The sequence below is a fragment of the Herpailurus yagouaroundi genome, unplaced genomic scaffold, assembly GCF_014898765.1.
Source record: "Herpailurus yagouaroundi ecotype Mexico unplaced genomic scaffold, PumYag 139, whole genome shotgun sequence".
NCBI classification, from domain to species: domain Eukaryota; kingdom Metazoa; phylum Chordata; class Mammalia; order Carnivora; family Felidae; genus Herpailurus; species Herpailurus yagouaroundi.
In genome coordinates this window covers 62,060,458-62,082,666 of record NW_024412394.1, presented here as the reverse complement: position 1 = coordinate 62,082,666, position 22,209 = coordinate 62,060,458, and the positions used below count along the sequence as shown (strand labels likewise).

General features: G+C 33.8%; 1 long non-coding RNA gene across 1 annotated transcript in view; it reads left to right on the top strand.

Moving 5' to 3' along the window:
* The window catches only part of LOC121029831 (uncharacterized), a 324,524-nt gene that overhangs the window by 273,926 nt on the left and 28,389 nt on the right, over window positions 1–22,209 (top strand). Inside the window, exon 3 of the long non-coding RNA XR_005789925.1 lies at window positions 10,883–11,008. This is a non-coding gene — a long non-coding RNA (uncharacterized LOC121029831). The remainder of the gene's footprint in view (window positions 1–10,882; window positions 11,009–22,209) is intronic.

Below are 22,209 nucleotides of genomic sequence, written 5' to 3'. Positions count from 1 at the left end.
TTCGACAAGGGATAAGTTGGGATTGATTTCTTCTGCCAGTGCTCTTTTCTATTGTATTATGGGAAATTAAAGGGCTGAAATGAACTGAGTCCCTTACAACCCCATAGTCACTCATGTGGGCAGACCTACAAAAGGTAAAACCTATGTGCGTTGTGGGTCTTAAAGGTCAGTAGAAAGTTTAGGAATAGCACATCAGTTTAAATTAAAGAAATTATCAAAATTTTAAAGTCTGTGAAGAAGACAAGTATTCCATGAATACTTTTTAAAAATGATTTCAAAATCAAAATGGATTTTATCTCTTGGGTGAGGTATTATGAACCTTCTCCCAGGCTCTCCCTAGAGAAGATACATCCAAAATTAAAAATTAAAATCTACCCATCATCCCTATAGAGCATGAAAATCTTAAAGGAAATCACAGAGGATTAAAATACATTTATATATATTTATTTGCATGTATGATATATAACATTACATTACTTCAGGGGTACAACTTAGTGATTTGACATGTCTATACATCATGCTATACTCACCAGAAATGTAGCTACCCTATCACCATACAATGCTATTACAGTATCATTGACTATATTCTCTGTGATGTACCTTTTATTCCAGTGACTTATTAATTGATCAGTGGGTGTTTGTGTCTACCACTCCCCTTCATCCATTTTGCTAATTTCCCTACTACCCTTGTTTCTGGTGACCATCAGTTTTTTCTCTGTATTTATAGGCCTTAGTCAGCTTTTGGTTTGTGTATTCATTTGTTTTGTTTTTTTAGAGTCCACCTATGAATGATATTATACAGTATTTGTATTCCTCTCTGTGATTTATTTTACTTAGCATAATACTTTCTAGGTCCATCCATGTTTTTGCAAATGTCTAGATCTCATCCCTTTTTATAGCTGTACAATAGTCCATTATATATTAAAATATATTTTTAATTTTTAAAACTGCTTTATTTTATTTTTAATATTTTTAAAAATCTCAACAAATTTCATTTTCCAGATGTAAAATCAACAAGAAAATTTTTTTACTTGAAGCATACTTCAGAATACTTGTTTCTAAAGGATAGAAACAAGTTTATATATATATACAAAACATTCCATTCAAGAAATATAACTACACATTTTCCTCCAGAAGAATAGACACAGAAGAATCCCTGGTTTAATTAAAGAGATATAATGGATATTACCAACTTAAGAAAACTTAAATCATACCAAGTATATTTTCTAACGACAGTTGTATAAAACTAAAGATCAACAATAAAACAAAACTGGAAAATCTACAATGCAAAAATTAAATATTTTATATGCAAATATTTTTTTCAATAGATAACATTTATTGAATGCCAGCTATGGACCAGGCATTGCATTATACCATACCACCCAACCCTCTCTTCACCCCTCCCAACAGACACATGAGTAGTGCAGTTACAAAGAACCCGTTCATTCAATTTTAACCATTATTTGGACACTGACATACCACAGTTAATTTTCCTATTATAATTAGGAATTTATTTCAATTTAATGATTTAAGGTCATATATGATTTCCTTGGAAATATTCAAGTTGATTAAAAGTTATTGTTAAGCTATATATTTTTATACATCATCTGTCTAGCTTACATGAAAGTCTGCAATAGGGTTCATAATCTGCCTCTAGCAGGGTTATAAGAGAATAGCCTCTGTTTTCATCTGGGCTGGATTCTTCTTTTTTTAGATAATGCACATACATTTTTGGATTACTCATGATTCTTTTTCTACAAGTACAGAGATTTTTTTGTGTGTAAGTAAAAACTTTTTTTTCCTCAAATTTTTATTTAAATTCTAGTTAATTAACATATAGTGTAATATTGGTTCCAGGAGTAGAATTTAGTAATTCATCACTTACATATAGCACCCAGTGCTCAACACAGCAAGTGCCCTCCTTAATACCCATCACCCATTTAGCCCATCCCCTGCCCACCTACCTCCATCAACCCTCAGTTCGTTTTCTATAGTTAAAAGTCTGTTACAATTTGCTTCCCTCTCTTTTTTCCCCTTCTCCTATGTTCATCTGTTTTGTTTCTTAAGTTCCACATATGAGTGAAATCATGGTATTTGTCTTTCTCTGAGTGACTTATTTCATTTAGCGTAATACACTCTAGCTCCATCCTTGTCATTGCAAATGCCAAGATTTCTTTCTATTTGATGGCTGAGTAATATTCTGTTATATATAATATATGTATTATATATACACATACCACATCTTCTTCAGCCATTTGGCACTTGATGAATGCTTGGACTTCTCCATAATTTGACTATTGTTGATAATGCTGCTATAAACATTGGGTGGATGTATCCCTTCAAATCAGTATTTTTGTATCCTTTGGGTAAATACCTCATAGTGCAATTGCTGTGTCATAGGGTGGTATTGTTTTTAACTTGTTGAGAAACCTCCATACTGTTTTCCAGAGTGGCTGCACCAGTCTGCATTCCCACCAATAGTGTAAGAAGGTTCCCTTTTGTCCACATCCTTGTCAATATCTGTTGTTTTCCTTTGCTGTTAATTTTAGCAATTCTGACAGGTGTGAGGTGGTATCTCATCATGGTTTTGATTTGTATTTCCCTGATGATGACTGATGTTTAGCATCCTTTCCTGTGTCTGTTAGCCATCTAGACATCTTCTTTGGAAAAGTATCCATTCATGTCTTCTGCCCATTTCTTAACTGGATTATTAGTTTTTTTAGGTGCCAAGTTTGATAAGTTCTTTATAGATTTTGAATACTAACCTTTTATCTGATATGTCATTTGCAAATATCTTCTACCATTCCATAGGCTGTCTTTTAGTTTTGTTGATTATTTTCTTCACGGTGCAGAAGATTTTTTATCTTGATTAAATCCCAATAGTTCATTTTTGCTTTGTTTCCCTTGCCTCTAGAGACATGTCTAGTAAGAAGTTGCTATGGCCGAGGTCAACAAGGTTGCCACCTGTGTTCTTTTGTAGGATTTTGATGGTTCTCTATCTCACATTTAGATCTTTCATGCATTTTGAATTTGTTTTTGTGTATGGTGTAAGAAAGTCATCCAGGTTCATTCTTCTGCATGTCCCTGTTCAGTTTTCCCAGAAACATTTGTTGCAGAGACGGTCTTTCTTCCATTGGATATTCTTTCCTGCTTTGTTGAAGATGAGTTGACAATATATTTGTGGGTACATTTCTGGATGTTCTATTTTGTTCCTATGATCTATGTGTCTGCTTTTGTGCCAGTACCATACTGTCTTGATGACTACAGCTTTGTGATATTGCTTCAAGTCCATAATTGTGATGCCTCCAGCTTTGCTTTTCTTTTCCAAGATTGCTTTGGCTATTCAGGGTCTTTTGTGGTTCCATACAAATTTTAGAACTGTTTGTTCTAGTTCTGTGAAAACTGCTGGTGGGATATGATAGAGATTACATTAAATATGTAGATTGCTTTGGAAAATACAGACATTTTAACAATATTTCTTCTTCCAATCCATGAGCATGGAATGTTTTTCCATTTCTTTGTGTAATCTTCAATTTCTTTCATAAGTATTCTATAGTTTTTGGAGTACAGATATTTTACCTCTTTAGTTAGGTTTATCCCAAGGTATCTTGTGGGTTTGGTGTGATTGCAAATAGGACTGATTCCTATTTTTTTGCTGCTTCATTACTGGTGTATAGAAATGCAACATATTATGTATGTTAATTTTATATCTAGTGACTTTGCTGAATTTGTGTATCGGCTTAGCAATTTTTTGGTGTAATATTTTGGGTTTTCTTTTTTTGTAAATTTTCTTTAAAAGTTTATTTATCTTGAGAGAACCATAGAGAGCATGAGCAGAGAGGAGTGAGGCTCTACACGGTCAATGCACAGAGTCTGACATGGGGCTCAAACTCATGAAACTGTGAGATCATAACTAGAGCTGAAGTCAATAATCAGATGCTTAACTAACTGAGCAACCTAGGTGCCCCATCTTTCGGGTTTTCTACAGAGTATCATGTTGTCTGCCAATAGTGAAAGTTTGATTTCTTCCTTGCTGATTTGGGTGCCTTGTATATATTTTTGTTGTCTGATTGCTGATTCTAGGACTGCCAGAACTATGTTAAATAACAGTGGTGAGAATGGACATCCTTGTCTGGTTCCTGACTGTGGAGGAAAAGCTCTCAGTTTTTCCCCATTGAGGATGATATTTGAGGTGGGTCTTTCATACATGGCCTTTATGGTGTTGAGGTGTGTTCCTTCTACCCCTACATTGTTTAGGGTTTTTAACAAGAATGGATGATTTTTTGTCAAATGCTTTTTCTGCATATATTGACAGGATCATATGGTTACTGTACTTTTTTTTTTATTAATGTGGTGTATCACGTTGATTGATTTGTGGATGCTGAACTACATCTGCAGCTCAAGAATAAATCCCACTTGATCACGGCGAATGATTTTTTTAATGTACTGTTGAATTTGATTTGCTAGTATGCTGTTGAGAATTTTTACATCTATGTTTATCAGAGATATTGGCCTATAATTCTTCTTTCTTTAGGGGGGTCTTTGATTTTTGAATCAAGGTAATACTGGCCTCATAGAATGAGGTTGGAAGTTTTCCTTCCATTTCTATTTTTTGGAACAATTTTAGAAGAATAGGTATTAAATCTTCTTTAAATGCCTTGTAGAACTTCCCTTAGAAGCCAGCCATCTGGCTCTGGACTTTTGTTTGTCAGGAGATTTTTGATTACTGATTCAATTTTGCTGCTTTTATGGATCTGTTTAAATTTTGTATTTCTTCCTGTTTCACTATGTTAGTTTTTATGTTTCTAGGAATTTATCCATTTCTTTCAGATTGTCCAACTTGTTGGCATATAATTTTTTGTCATATTCTCTTGTAGTTGTATTTCTATGGCATTGGTTATGATCTAGCCTCTTTCATTTGTGATTTCACTTATTTGGGTCCTTTCTCTTTTCTTTTTTATAAGTCTAGCTAGGGGGATATAAATTTTATTAATCCTTTCAGAAAACCAGCTCTTAGTTTCATTGATCTGTTGTACTCTTTTTTTGTCTGTTTTTTTTCTACATCATTTATTTCTTTTATAATATTTATTTAATTTCCCTTCTTATGGCTTTAGGGTTTATTTGCTCTTCCTTTTCTCACTCCTTTGGGTATAAGATTAGATTGTGTGTTCGAGATTTTTCTTGCTTCTTGATGACCTGTATTGCTATATATGTTCCTCTTATGAGCACCTTTGCTGCATCCTAAAAGTTCTCTACTGTAATGTTTTCATTTTCATTTGCTTTCATGTTTTTTTGTTTGTTTGTTTGTTTGTTTTTAGTTTCTTCTTTAATTTACTGATTAACTCATCCATTCTTCAGTAGGGTGTTCTTTTACCTCCATGTATTTATTGTCTTTCCAATTTTTTTTATTATGGTTGACTTTAAGTTTCATAGCATTGTGATCTAAAAATATATGTGGTATGATCTCAGTCTTTTTGCATCTGTTGAAGCCTGATTTGTGACCCAGTGTGTGGTCTATTCTGAAGAATATTCTATGGGCACTCAAAAAGAATGTGTATTCTGCTGTTTTGGATGAAATGTTCTGAATATATCTGCTCAGTCCATCTGGTCCGGTGTGTCATTCAAAGCCATTGTTTTCTTGTTGATTTCCTGCTTAGATGATCCATCCATTGATTAAGTGGGGTGTTAAAGTCCCCACTATTATATTGTTATCAATGATTTTCTATACATTTGTTGTTAATTGATTTATCTATTTGGGTATTCCAAGTTGGGGACATAAGGGCCTCCTACTCCATCATCTTAACTCCTGATAATATTCCATAACTTATGGGATACAGCAAAAGCAGAGGTTAGAGTGAAATTTATAACTATAAATGCTTGTATTAAGAAAAATTGTTCAAATAAACAACATTATACCAAAAGGAACTAGAAATTAAAAAAAAAAAAAAAAAAAAAAAAAAAAACAACTTAGCTGAAATTGGTAGAGGAAGGAAACAACAAAGAGAAATCAGAAATGAATAAAATAGAGACCAGAATAAATGATAACATAACTTTGAAAGTAATGCCCAGTTTTTCCAAAAAAATAAACAAAATTGGCAATGCTTTAACTACATTAAACTAAAGAGAGAGAGAGAGAGAGAGAAGACTCAAAAACCAAAATGAGAAATGAAAGAAAACAATACAACAAATACCACAGAAATACATAATGTGGTAACAGATTCCTGTAAACAATGATAGAGTAACAAATCAGATAACTTAAAAAAAAAAAGATAATTCCTAAAAATGTATGTTATCAGGCTTGAATCAAGAACCAATCAGGAGTGGACAACCCAGCACCTAGAGCTATCAAGCCAAGAAGAGTAAACCTGAGAAGGAACAAGGGAGAAGGGAAGGGAGAGCTGCCCAGAACCTTATAAAACAAGGACCCTTGCCTATTGTCCTCAGGCATTCACTTTCAAATGTCCCCTCTCTGTAAAGAGAGCTTTCCTACTACTCTTCCTTTCTAATCTTATACTCTAATAAACTTTTGCCTGCTGCTCATTTTGTGTCCACCTCTTCATTCTTCTAAGCAGCAAGACAACAAATCCCGGGTACTATGGTAACAAATCCCAGGTATTGTGCTAAAAAGTCCTGCAACACCTTCAGATTAACAGTGAGGGTATGGTGAAACATTTATCAAGCAAATGAATGTCAAAAGAAAACCAGAGTAGCAATACTTATACTGGACAAACTAGACTTTTTTGTTCTTGTATTATTTTTATGCTGCTTTGGTATCAGGGTAATACTGGCCTCATAATGATTCTGAATGTGTCCCCTGTATTCTATTATTTGTAAGATTTTGATAAAATATTTGTATATAATGGGAAAATCCAACATAAAAGAAGTAGTGTATTTGATTGCTGGCAATGGCCAGCAAACCCTGCACGGATGGATGAAGATTACTCCACACTTTGCTAAGAAAGAGGAGAAGGCATGGGGATCAACGTTCGCAGATGAAGACCCCATTTGCCTCACATGTACTCTCATTTGTTGCAGTGTCAGGCCAATCACAAATCTCAGTTGGCTTGTTGTGTACAATGTATAGATAACGGAGTTCCCTAAGGACTGCTGAAACAAGGCATTCCACAGTCAGGGCAGTTAAAGGCAGCCCTTCAGCATTCCAAGAGACCCATGTCCCTCCCAAGCTTAACTGCAGCACACCAGAAATGTCTATGTTACATTTTAGCCAGCCAAGCAATGTATATAATCTCCTCATCCTCAGTAATAACTCCAACATTTAATCACTGCAAGGAAAATTTAATATAGATAGGATGGAGAATAATGGATGTATATTACCTCAAGGGTCATTAAAATTCAATTAATTTTTGGTGAAAATCTAAATTGTCACAGCTTTTTATGAAAATAAATTTAGTAATATATCTCAATCAAATGGAAGAATATATATGTTTTTTAATACAGAATTTTAATTACTAGAAATATGCCATTTGTAGCTACTTACAAAGTATGCTGTCATATATATGTCTTGAGATGTTCATTGGAATATATTTTGATTAGCAGAAACAATATTCAATTCCATTTATATAGAAATGTTTAAATAAATGTTACATCAATACAAAGAAATGGTAGGCAGCTAGTAAAAAATAAAGGCCTTAAAGGGAAAATTTTCCAAAATATATAATACTTACTATCAGTAAAAGCAAGATGTAGAATGATATGTTAAATGTGCTTACTTCTGTATGAAAAATAGATATACAATATGAAATATTTCAGTTATATGTACAACTTTAGAAGGATATAGTGATTACCTCTGGGAAGAAAGACTGTGATATGGCAGGGAGGAATCTACTTTTTATTATACATAATTTTCTAAGTTGCAGTTTTCTAAATAGACAGATAATTATTATATAAGTAAATGTTTCAAATAATTTAAATGATAGAATGATTTGCAGAGAAAGGTGTTGCTAAGTGTTTGGATGAGAGCTGAAGTAATTAACAAATAATGTATAGTTTCTGAAAATTGAATTGGCCTCTATTGTTCATGTATTAAGAAAAGAAAACACTGTTTAGAAGCAGGCATTGTACAGTACATAAAGTTTCATTTAAAAAAATCATAGTTCGGGTGTGCATGGGTGGCTTAGTTGGTTAAGTGTTTGACTCTTGATTTTGGCTTAGGTCATGTTTTCACAGTTTGTGAGCTTGAGTCTCATGTCTCATGTCTGGCTCCACACTGACAGTGGGGAGCCTGCCTGAGATCCTTTCTCTATCCCTCTCTCTCTGCCCCTCCCTGCTCACACACTCTCTCTTTCTCTGAAAAATAAATAAACTTAAAAAATAAAAATAAAAGAAACATAGTCATATACTTGCAAGATAATAACCAGGATAATGAATAACAAAAAATATGCACAGTAAATTAATTAGATATAAATCTACATCAGAAAATATATTTGGATTATCAGTTTTAGATGGTCGCTTCAAAGGAAATAATGAGATTCAGAGAATACAAGCAAAAATGGAAATGTGCTAGATTATTCACAATTAGGTATTACTTTGTTTCATGGGCCAAATGCATTAGCATTTGTCTAACTCCTATTAAGGTCAAGATGTATGGATTTGCTCAAGTTAATAAATAAAGGCTATTCACATTAGAAATGTGTCATAGATTGACTAAGTGTTCCTCTTTGCTGTAGATATAAAAATTTATTTGTTATATTGCCTTAAGGTTTCCAATGTTATGTGTATATTCCCCTCTACCCTTTTCAAACACCCACCAGTATAAATATGAATATGTCAAATAATAAGTTGCCAGGTATATGAAAGTAGGACATATCATAATTTGCTAATTAAATAAAGACTGTTATCTAATCCATATGCTTCTCAATCAAATAGACAGTGCCCTTCATATATACATGCTAAAATACAATTATTTCATCACAGAGTAGTGCATTTCACTTATTATTAAAAAATATACAAATTTTATATTTACAGAAATTTAAAATTGATCCAAACACCTGCTCTAAGTTTGCTTGATATAGTTTGTCATGTGTATTGAACGATGTTCTTATGGAGTAGCTCAAAGAAATGAGATAAGCTAGAAATATGGATTGAGTAAATAAAATAATGACATGCATAATTCACATATTAGCATACATTTATTTAGTTAAATTTCTTGTTTTCACCTGGCAGATAAATATGTGTGCTTTTTATTGGCAGTGGGAAACCCCAACCCATTATAGCATGAGAACTCAGCTTCCTTTTGTTTCAGGTCCATAGAGCAAGAAATGTGGAAGGGCATTTCTGTGAAGATAGGTGTGTGGGTCATAAGAACTGATTTTTAGAGTTGGGACTATGCTAGCTGTCTCTACTCTGGATCCCAAGTGACAGAGGTGCCTATCCATTTTATAGTGGGGTGTGGGTTTGTATGTATATGTGTTTGTGATTATAACAACCTTACAAATCATGGAAGGGGCTCATGGAGCAAGTTCTCTTGCCTAGGTCCAAGGACAGTCATGAAAAATCTACACACATCTTGGAAATCTGGATTTGAAATATGCTGTTTTTTGTATCTATGAATAATAATGACCTAATTAAATAGTAGCTTTATCATGTAGTTATTGAATTAGTACTTGATCCAAATTTTAGTGTTCTGCACATTAACTATATGCATTTAAAGTCCTCTGAAATGAATCATTTGGATGTTGTAAATGCTAAGTTCAAAAATATCACATCTTGTTAGCTTGCTGCTTTTTAGGAAACTTTATCCGGGTTATATACTGATATTAATTTTTAAAGTGACATGGATCAATGACCAAAGAGTTTAAGTATTTATTTCCCTGGATATATATTATCTTATTGCTTAGTAGATGTCAATGATATGATACTTACACCTTTCTGATTAAGTGCCTGTTGAACTTTAGATTGCAATAATCAAAGACTTGTTCAATTTAAATTTTAGATTATTTAAGAAGTCTTCAGCAAAAAAGACATTATAATATGGGATGATTACTGTAGCTGTTATGAAAGAGGCTGTTAAATCCAGTGGGAATTTTCATCAGCATACTGTAATCAGCAACTAGAGAGAATGCTTAATTACAGTTATTTAGGTGACAAGTTGATGTAGTAGTGGTGTTGAAAGCAGAAAAGGGTGCCTGTATTAACACTTGCAACATGTAAAAGGAAATGAAAACACATCAATATCAACTAATGATCTCATGATATGACTGTTCATATTGATTTCTCTTGTTCTATAAATTCCAAAAGTAATTCTCACTACTACTTGCTTAAATGTTTCTGAGAGAAACAGTATTTTGTATGAGAAGTAAAATCTTAGATATTAAAGAAAGCTTATTTTATTTTATTTTATTTTATTTTATTTTATTTTAATGACTTACCTACTGTTTAGTCATTACAAAATAACATTGATTTGACTAGTGCCTTACTTCAACTTCTTGGTAGTATAGAACACATGCAATTATTTCTGATTTGTTAAGGAGAACTTTATCATAATCTATGCTTTTAAAAGGAGAACTCTTTAAAATTCTTAATCATTTATCATTCATATTATTTATAAGTCAACTTTATAAATCTAATGACCATTGTATCATTTATTAGTTTCTTATGGCTGCTGTAACATATGACTTCAAACTGTGTGGCTGGAAAAAAACACACATTCATTCTCTCAGTTCCATAGGCCAAAGTCTGAAATGAAGGTGTTGACAAGGCGGCAATCTCACTAACTCCAGGAGAGATTTTATTCCTTGTCTTTTCCAGCTGCTGGGGGCTGTCAGCATTCCTGGGCTTGCAGCTGCATCACTCTAATCCCTGACTTTGTAGTCACATTGCCTTCTTCTCTTCTCTTTGTATCTTTCCTCTATGTCTCTTATAGGACACTTGGACATTTCCTACGAGACACTTGACATTGAATTTAAGGCCTACCGGATAACCCAGGATAATCTCCCCTCTCAAGATCCTTAAATGAATTCAACCTGTCAATACTCATCTATCCAATAAGGTAATGTTCATACATTTCAGAGATTAAGAGACGGATATATCTTTTTGGCCATCAATTATTCCACTAAACTGGCTTTTCTTATGATAGTTTAATTGATATATATTTTTATTAGGAATAAAGTGGAGTTTTGGGGAGCAGATTCTAGCAATATATGACAGATTAATTAACTGAATATGATGTACATTTAGAAACCATAATAATGACACATTTTATTTTATTTATTTTATTTTTTTAACATTTGTTTATTTTTGAGAAACAGAGAGAGCACAAGCAAGAGAGGGGGCAAAGAGAGAAGGAGACACAGAATCTGAAGCAGGCTCCAGGCTCTGAGCTGTCCGCATAGAGCCTGATATGGGGCTTTAACCCACAAACTGTGAGATCATGACCTGACCCAAAGTCAGATGCTTAACCAACTGAGCCACTCAGGAGCCCCAATAATGACGTATTTTCATATTGAGAAGGAATGCTAATATGAAATATATTTCTGGGTTACAATTAATTCCTGTGATTGTAAGTTTTGTTTTAATGAACATTTCTTGATCAAATGAAAGTATCTTACTGTCTTTAATTGTTATAGGGTGCATTGAAATACTTCATCCTTACTGATATGAAAATGCATGTTTCAGGTTTGCTAAGTGGGCATTTAGTTATTTTGACTTCTATGAGCCAAGTGCAGGTGGACAAGTAAAAAGAAAGCTCTGCAGGTGTTTGGAACATAGTAAATTAAACATAATAGAAAACAACAATATAATCATAATATTGAAAAGTTTGAACACATACATACATATTAAATTATTATCTATTTAATCTTGTATAACAAAACAGATGAGAGGAAATTATAATTAGTCTTGATTCGGTGGGCCTATTAGGCAAAGTTTTAAGGAGTGTGTAGTTTTTGAAAAGAGTTTTTCAAGATAAATAAGAGTGACTAAGTTCTGGGTAGAAAGATATAGGGAAAGGAATTGAGTCATAATGATATCCAATTATGGTATAGTAAATGGAGTGACAATAGAATGACCACAGTGAGATTTTCATGCCTTACTATGGAGCTTAAACTTCAGATTGTCAAAGGAGAGTTACTAAAGATATCTAAAAGGAAAAGGGTATGACCATATGAATTTGTATTTTGATGGGATTATTTGGTAAAAGTGTACAAATGAGTTAGAGGTAGTAAAGGATTGGGGTGAGGAGATAATGCTTACTAATATATTCCTTTTCTTCTTTTTAACTGAAGTATAGTTGATACGCAATATTATATATTAGTTTCAGGTGTACAATAGTGATTTGACATTTGCGTACATTATGAAATGTTCACCACAACAAGTAGTTACTATCTGTCATCATAAAGTTATTGCAATATCATTGACTACATTCCCTATGCTGTACTTTTCATATTTGTGAATGTAAGGATACTTATGACATTCTTATGACTGGCAGTGTGTACCTCTTAATCCTCTTGATCTATTTTGCCTACCCTCAACCTGCCTCCTCTCTGACAACCATGTTTGTTCTCTGTATTTATGAATTTGTTTCTGTTTTGTTTGTTTGGTTTCTGAATATAAGTGGAATAATATGGTATTTCTTTTTTATTTATTTCAACTAGCATAAGAGTCCATTGGTCCATCCATCCATGTTATCATGAATGGCAAGATTTTATTCTTTAAAATGACTGATCATATATCTATCTATCTCTCACAACGTCTATATATCTATGTAGATATATAGATATATGTATCACAACTTCTTTATCCATTTATGTATTTATGGACACGAAATCACTTTTACTTCGTGTATATGTCTCTTTCTCAATTAATCCAGGCTTTGAAGTTTGGGTCACTAGGTGGATGGGAGAGTAGTGTGAGCTGACCCACAGAGTACTGTAGAGTAATGGTATAAAAGAAGATAATATTGAAGACAGTGAAAATATGGTTACCAATCAAAAAAATGGTCAAAACGTGAGGTTATGAGCAGAGAGAATACATCATTGTTCAGGGCATAGATTCCTACTAGAGATTTAAAAAAAATGAATTTTTGGGGGGAGGAGGGTGAGAGAGAGACAGAGTGCAAGGGGGGGCGGGGGCAGCAGAGAGACACACATACAGAATCCGAAGCAGGCTCCAGGCTCTGAGCTGTCAGCACAGAGTCTGACTCTGTGCTGGAACCACAAACCATGAGATCCTGACCTGAGCCGAGGTCAATTAACCCACTGAGCCACCCAGGTGCCACCCCCCCATCCCCACTAGAGATTTTTGAAAAGTGAGAGGAAAGGATAAAAAGGTAAGATAACCTCCCAAAACACTGAAAGTCAGATTGAGATTATATTTCGTGGTGTCCTCCTACTATGTGTATAGAAGGAGAAATACCACCATTATCCAAAACATAAATCAGAACCCTGGATTTTCCTAGAATTCCCTCTTTTTTTTTTTTTTTTTTGCCTCCTTCTCTATACCAGTATTACCACTCAATCTATCATAAAATCATATAGATATTAATCGTTATACATGTCTTCATTCAGATATTTCTTTCTAACCTTATTGAACTCACATATGTACTTATCAGTCTCTCCAGTGGACATCTCTGTGCTTTCTCTGATTTCATGTGTTTTCTCTGATTTCAGTCTTGTCCCTAATTCACATCGTACCCATACTTTCAATATGAGCTATCTCAGAAAAATCTGGCTACAGAACTCACCTGTTTAAATTCAGTCAATGTCTACCCAGTGCTCTTTGTATAGTCCTGTTCAAGTGAATGGCACACAAGACCCATGATTATGTAGATCTGACTGAAAATTCGCTCACGTCTTAAACCATATGTGTGTTTACTCATACTCTTAATTTTCCTTAGCATGCCCTTTCTGTTCTTCTTTATTTATTTTTTTTATTTTTATTAACATTTATTTATTTTTGAGAGACAGATAGAGACAGAGCATGAGCAGGGAAGGAACGGAGAGAGAGGGAGACACAGAATCTGAAGCAGGTTCCAGGCTCCGAGCTATCAGCACAGAGCCTGACGTGGGGCTCAAACCCATGAACCTGGAGATCACGACCTGAGCTGAAATCGAGTCAGACGCTTAACCAACTGAGCCACCCAGGCGTCCCTGTTCTTCTTACTCCCTGTACTAAGTTTTCTGAATCCTTTTCTCTTGTTTGGGGTCAGCTCACCTTGGATTATACCTCCTTCCTCAGAACAAAGCTCTAAAAGAATACTTGTTTGCATTACATTGAAACATTTCTTTAGATTATACTGCACCCACTTTCCAGACTATACATACTGACAGTGGCAAATATTTATCTTTACATTTTCAACTATTGTCACTGGACTTCAGGAGATACTCATTTTTTTAATGGAACTTATGTGATTATTAGATTTCTTCTGAAAATGGAAATGCAAATTTTAGACTGGTAGTCAGCATTTATAAAACATGCATGAAAAGGACTTGTATTCATAATGTATATATAAACCTCTTTAAACTCAATGTGAAGAGGGGTGCCTGAGTGGCTCAATTAAGTGTCCCACTCTTGATTTTGGCTCAGGTCATGATCTCACAGTTCGTGAGTTCAAGCCCCACATCAGGCTCTGCAGTGTCAGCTTGGAATTCTCTCTCTCCCTCTCTCTCTGCCTGTTCCCTGCTCCCTCACACACTCTCTCTCTCAACATAAATAAATAAACATTAAAAAAAATAAACTCAATATTAAGAAAATAAGCAATTTGGAAAAACAGTGGGAAGAAAACGAATGGAAACTTTAACAAAAAATTAATACACATGGCAAAAAAACGTGAAAAGATGTTCAAAATAATGAGTAATCATAAAAATATGCATTAAAACCAATACACAAAATCTAGCATACACTCACTAGTATGGCTAAAACTAAAAAGTTTGACAATACTAAATATTGATGATGCTATGAAGACTTTACCTATTGCTGGCAGAAGTTACTATCGGTATAGTAGTTTTCGAGATCAGTTTTTCATTTTTGGTGAAGTCAGTGAGACAACCACATGAACCAGCAAGCCAGCTCATAGATATTTATCTAAGAAAAAAGAAAGCATATAGAGACCTATATATGAATGTCCATTATAGCTTTACTAAAACAGCTGCCAATTTCCAAATATTGGATAAATATATCTGTGGTATATACATTAGCTAGAATACCATTCATCAATGCAAAGGAGTAATAAATCCCAACAATGCACATGAATCTCAAAAACAGTATGTTAAGTTAAATAAATTCAGATACTAAAGGTTACATTCGGTATGAATTCTTTTATAGGAAATTCCAGAAAACACAAAACTATAGTTACAGAAAGCAGTTCAGTGGTTAATTTTAAGAGGACATCAAAGATAAATTATGCAGTACAATAGTTATAAAACTCTAAATGTATTTAAAATACTCCCATAGTTTGGTTCTAAAGAGTTCAAGAATCCCTTTTTTTTTTAATTGTTTTTGATGTTCATTAATTTTCGAGAGAGAGACAGAGCATGAGTCGGGGAGAAGCAGAAAGAGAGGGAGACACACAATCTGAAGCAGGCTCCAGGCTCTGAGCTGTCAGCACAGAGCCCTACGCAGGGCTGAAACTCACCAACCATGAGATCATGACCTAAGCTGAAGTCGGATACTTAACCCAGGCGCCCTGGCCAAGAATTCCTTTCAAACTTTATTCAGAATTGTGGTATTCATATGAGCTGAAATTCCCTATCCCATGTTCTCTATTCACTCTGCTCTTTCGTATTTAAAGACTAAGCCATGGCAGAATATGAGCAGTGTCGTTTCCCATTGTTTATTTTATCAAAGAAGAACAAGTAATCTGAAGAGTCAAATATTTGTATGCCTTGGGGCAGATATTGATGGCCTGGACTTAAGGAACATAAATTCTTAGTTTCCTGTCAGTAATGGAATGGATCCAGCATGCATCTAGCCGTTCACTGATTTAGGTTATCAAATGATCACATTTTCAATAAGACTAATTCTTATCGTCTAAGTATTTTTCTGATAATCATTACATGTTGTCTACCCTAACTCTTTTTTATCACTCCTGGAAACATTTTAGAGATTTGTGTTCCAAATGAAACTTTGGAATTTGGGTAACTAAATGTTTAAAGCTATGGTATTAGGCTAAATGGGTTAATTGTATTCTTTTTTGGTTATTTGATTATATATTTAAACTATTCATTCTGTGTCTTCTAATACCTCAATTTCTGCCTCTCTGAGGAAGTTGTGAATAACAAGTACCTGTTTAAATTTGTAGTAGATACTGGTTTGTGAGAATGAATTGAAAGTTTCTATCTATTGCATTACGTATTATCTATAACCATTAAAGAAACATCAATCTCACCTGGGGTTCATATTGCCTCAAAAACTACAACTCTGCTTCAATAAAATCTTTCTTTTACAACAGTGGAAATTCCAAATCTGATCATTTAAGAGATTTTTGGCTGCAGGAATAGACAAGCCTTGAGTCAAACTGGCTTTATAATAAAGCAATAGTTCCCAAAATATGGTCCCCAGAACAGCAGCATTAACATCACTAAGGAACTTGTAGAGATGCAAATTTTCTAGTCCCACCATAGACATAGTAACTCAGATATTTGAGGACTGAGAACAACAATTTTTGTTTTAACAAGCCCTTAAGATGATTTTGAGAATCTGCAATCAAAATATATTATTCGAAAAAGAGCAAACATAGACATGGGGCAGGCTCCAGTTTGTGAAATAATAATTTAGGTTTTGTGGATATCACTTGGCAAAATAATTTGAAGTGAATGTTGGAAAACAGAATTTAATTTGAAAAAATGAGCTTTTCCTTAAATAAGCAAGCTCATATTTTGATACAAAAATTGTTAGCATTGGTTTGAAAATATTTCCTAAGGATACAATAAAGTTGTTGTCGTGGTGGTGATGGTTGTTTTGCTCCATAGACATCTCTTCCTGCCAAAACTAAACTAAACTAAAATCCTAAAACAATTCATTGTCAAGTTGACACAAATGGTCTTAGTCCCTAACATTTGCATCATACTTAGCTGGTCTCAATTTTCAATACTTCTTTTGGTCATTAATAATCCAAACTGGAGGACAGATTATTAATCCCACCTGAGAAGTACATTGGCTCTATGGGATCGGTTTTGTATGTGGCAGAGTTTAAAGCAGACATTGTAGAACTTACTGATCAAAAATTTCAAACCTTTTTGTATAGGAAAATTTCTCCTTGGGACTGTGAATGTGGGTGCTTGTTTTCTACTGGAAGTACCTTTATTGTCTATCCATGTGATTTGTTTTCGTTAGTCATTGCAGAATCATTTTACAGTATATGTACAACATTGTGTCTACAAGTGTCATTTTCAGGAGACTCTCTCTGGTGTGTAGGAGCTTCCACCTATTTTATATATAAGGCTTTTTCTAGGGATTTTCTGCTTTTGTTCCAAGTCTGTTTCATATTGTTCAGTCAGGAGTTGGCAGCATGGAAATGGGGCTGTTTCCTATTAATGGTTTTTGCTTTTATATTAAATCCCCTATTTCTGAGTTAAGTCCATTCACTGAAAATAAGAAGAAAACTGAGGTTTCATTTGTTTCTAGATCTCTTCCTGAATGCTTTCTTAAGATTATATAAAGACTATTCTTGATATTTAGACATGAGAGAACTTCAGATATTGTGTGATTCTATTTTAATTGGTGTTTGCTTCTTTCTGGTTTCGGTTGGATTTTGCAAAAATCTCTTTTGTTCATTTATCCTTCGGAATGCCAGCCTTCAGAAAGAGAAGTGGGCACACATATGTAATGATATCATCTTTTTCATTATTTTGGTTGGTATTCTCTTTACAATTTTTTTAATGTTTATTTTTGAGAGAGAGAGAGACAGACTGTGAGTGAGGGAGGGGCAGAAAGAGAGACACACACAGAATCTGAAGCAGACTTCAGGCTCTGAGATGTCAGCACAGAGCCCAATGTGGGGCTTGAACTCACAGTCTGCAATATCATGACCTGAGCCGAAGTTGGACACTTAACGAACCTGGTGCCCTGGTATTTTCTATTTTTATTAATTTTATCATTAGAGTTAGGAGGTATGATTTATTAATCCAGGACCAGCTAACAGAGTTTGTCGGCTCAGTGCAAAATAAAAAATGTGAGGCCATTTTTTCAAAAACTAAGAATGTCAATACAACAACAGCCCCACTTAGACTTAAATATGTATGGTAAATTGACATAAATTTTGCAAAGCTTAGCAGGCAACCTTTTATTGTGAACTGATGAATTGATGTTGTATATTCTTTTCTAAGTATTAATGCTTATAACTAACTACAGAAACAAATCAGGATAACAGTTCAACTGTATACCATATTGGAATTTTCAATTCCATACATCCTCCATTACTAGAACATTAAAAGAATGTACTCCTGTATCTATTCTCTATCAAGAGTGCAGTTAGTAGAAATATCACATGATTGTTAAGGGAATTTTCTAGTTTTTAGAGTGTTGGAAAAGTTTCATTCTGTATTTTTTTCTGTCTTTTTCTTGGTAGAGGAGACATATGGAGAGTTTATTCCCATTGATTGTCTTGAAAACCCTAATACCCTGTAACAATGTATGTTATTTCCTCTGTAGAGATACCTTCTCTCTTTTTAAAGACCCATTTTTGTGTTGCATCCTTTTGAAGAGATGAAGTTATTGACCCAGACTAACAAATCTCTGCATATGATAAAGATTAGAATGCAAAGAAATAGCAATTGGTTGATTTTTGTTTTTAATTTTGTTTTTTCCTGCTAAGAAATCTTCTATGACTCTGACATCTATAGGATGAAGACCAACTCCTCTGGGTGTCTTATGAGGCCCTCCATGGCCTGGTGACTGCCAGTCCCTCCATTCTCTTCTCTGGTCACACCCATTCTAACCTTAAACTCTACACATGTTAAACTCTCTTGCAATTCTTCAACATGATGGCTGTTTCATGTCTTGGTGCATGTTATTTCCCTGGAGTATGATGCTCTGATGCCCTTACCACCTACTTTAGACTGTCTTGGTAAAGTCTTCTTTCTCCTTTAGGTTGTAACTTAGCATGTCACCTCCTCTGTGAAGCAAGTCTTGATACTCACAGGCTTGGAAGCTCCTCCCCCAGTGCAGTACCTTGTATACTGGTCCTTTATGGCAGTGATTATATTATATCATATTTGGCTCTTTACGGTTGTATCTGTATTTTCACTAAACTGATATTATTTTCACTAAACTGGTATTATTGATAGTGTTATGCAAACCATTCCTTTACCTTTTACACTTAACACAGTGTCTTGCCTATAGTTGGCACTAAATAAGAACTTGTTGAATAAAATGAATTGAGTGAAATTTCAAAAAACTCATTGAATGAAATAAATAAATGTAATTTTATTTATTTATTTATTTATTTATTTATTTATTTATTTATTATTTTATTAGTTTCTCTCTCTCTCTCTTTTTTTTTTTTTTTGGTATCAGGAGTAGAATTTGGTGATTCATCATTTACATATAACACCCTGTACTTATCAGAATAAGTGCCCTTCTTAATACCCATCAGCCATTTAGCTCATCCCCTGTGACCTCCCCTCCATCCATCCTCAGTTTGCTGTCTTATAGTTAAGAGTCTAAATGTAATTTAGGGTGCCTGTGTGGTTCAGTTGTTTAAGCACCCTACTCTTGATTTCAGCTGAGGTCGTGATACCACTATTCGTGGGTTTGAACCTTGAATCGGGCCCTGTGCTGACAGTGTGGAGACTGTCTCTCTCTCCCTCTCTCTTTGCCAACTCCCCACTCATGTGCCCTCTCTCTCATAATAAATAAGCATTTTAAAAAACAGTTCTAAATGTAATTAAAAAAAAAAAAACAGGTATCCTTGACTCAAAAGCTGCATTAATAAAGAAATCTTGAATCATTACCAGAATGTTAGATTTCTCCCATAAACTCAAAGGGAACAAGAAAAATAATTACGGAATAAACTTAATATTTAAAATTTGAATTTAAAACAGAGAAGGTGATATTATTACTCATTTCCATTTGCAAAACTACACATAAAACTTTAATAAATTATATTTCCCTAATATTTCAGAGTTCTCATAGGATACTTATATACTCTATTTCATTTGTCTTTTTTTTTTTTTTTTAAGATTCTATATGGTATTTGTTTTTCTCTGTCTGACTTTTCTCACTTCGTATAGTGCCCTCAAGGTCCATCCATGTTGTCACAAATGACAACATTTCTGAGGGACTTAAGTTAAATTAGTATGTTTTCTTTTCTTTCTTTTTTTTTTTTTTTGAGTTAGTGTATTTATTTATTTATTTATTTATTTATTTAAGCATGGGAGGGGGAAAGAGATGGAGAGAGAGAAAGAATCCCCAGCAGACTTTGCACTCTGCCCTGAGCCTGAAGCAGGACCCTGTCTCACAACTATGAAATCTTGACCTGAGCCGAGATTAAGAGTCAGATGCCTAAAACTGAGCCACTCAGGTGCCTCTAGTATGTTTTCTTTTCTTAAAGAAACCCTGGTTTCTAACCATCTGTTTTTCACTGTTCTTCAGAGACACATGCTTAAAAAAAAGATATGTGAAAAGCACAAAACAGAATGTTTCCAGATGCAGGTGGTCCTAGATAATTTTGAAAAGTGCATGTGGGAATGTAAAAAAAAAAAAGAAGTAGTAACAGTACATGGAGTTTATTTGCTAATATTTTTAGGGTAAGATTTCTGGGGAAATAGAAATTTTGACAGCTATTAAATTCTTTTTACAGGGAAAGATAAGCTGGTTCCCCAATCCACTGCAACATTGCATACTTGTCTTCCATTTATTTTGTGGTTATTACATTTTTAGATAAAATGCCTTTAAAAGGAAAAAAACACTATATAAACTCTCCATGACCAAAAAAAAAAAAAAAAAAAGGGCAGCACATCATAGGCAAATATAGCCACAGAGGGAGGATTAAATGGAAAGGCTATGTGAAGAAAACTCTCTCCTTTCACATCTGATATCCACAGTTGTACATGTGAGTCTGAAAATTGATCCCAAAATATAAGTTTTTAATAAATATGTTATCCCATTTACAGCAGTTAAGATGAGAGAGTTGCCCTTATACCTCCCACTCACTTGATGAAATGACTTTATTTTTCATTAAGGAATTATTTAATTTTTTTCTGATAGGACAGTAAAATGTAAGCTATTTTCATAAGAATATTTGTTAAACTGGATTGAATTATGTTCTCTCTTTTTTTTTTAGAAGTCTGTGGGTATGAATAAAAATTTAGGAAAATGTTTAAAAAAGGTAATATGAATATTTGTAGAATAAACGAACACACAAAATCATTTCTTTAGCTAAAATATCAATGGAATAGATCTTATCATATAATAATGTTTTTTTTCATACATAAATATGATTCTATTTATTTTCAAAAGAGGGGGCATTTATTGTAGGGCACCATGCTACAATTTTTTATGCTGTGATAATAAATGATTTAATTCACGTAATTTATGAATTAACCTTTATTATATGATTTTTAAGGCTTTAGATTGTTTTAAATTTCAGTATAACTCTTTGAATAGAATTCTTTCTGACTGATATTTTAAAATTTATTGTCTTATTTATAAATAAAATGTACATAAGAAAGCATAACTGAATACATAATTGCTATTTTTATTTGAATAATTATCTGTTAGTTCAGTTAAGAATAAAAAAAAATTAAGGGTGGCTGGGTCACTCAGTTGGTTAAGCCTCTGACTCTTAGTTTTGGCTCAGGTCATGAACTCATGGTTGGTGAGATCAAGCCCCAAGTCCAGCTCTGCCCTGACAATAGGAAGCCTGCTTGGGATTCCTTCCCTCTCTTTCTGACCCTCCCCCACATGCTTGTTAGCTCTGTCTCTTAAAATAAATAAATAAACTTGAAAAAAAGAATAAGAAAAAATGTTTTTATTTTACCTTCTCTCCATTGTTATTCTCTTTCTTTCTTTATGTAGATCCAAAATTCTCCTAAATAATTTTCCTTAACTTTTTTACAACAGGTCTGCTGCCGACAAATTGCCTCAATTTTTGTTTGTCTGAAAAAGTCTTTATTTTTCCTTCACTTTTGATAGATAATCTTGCAGGGTACAGGATTTAGGTTGGTGGGTTTTTTTCTACCCACATTTTAAATATTTCATTCTGCTCCCTTCTTGCTTACATGGTTTTTGGGAAGTTAGATGTAAGGCTTATCT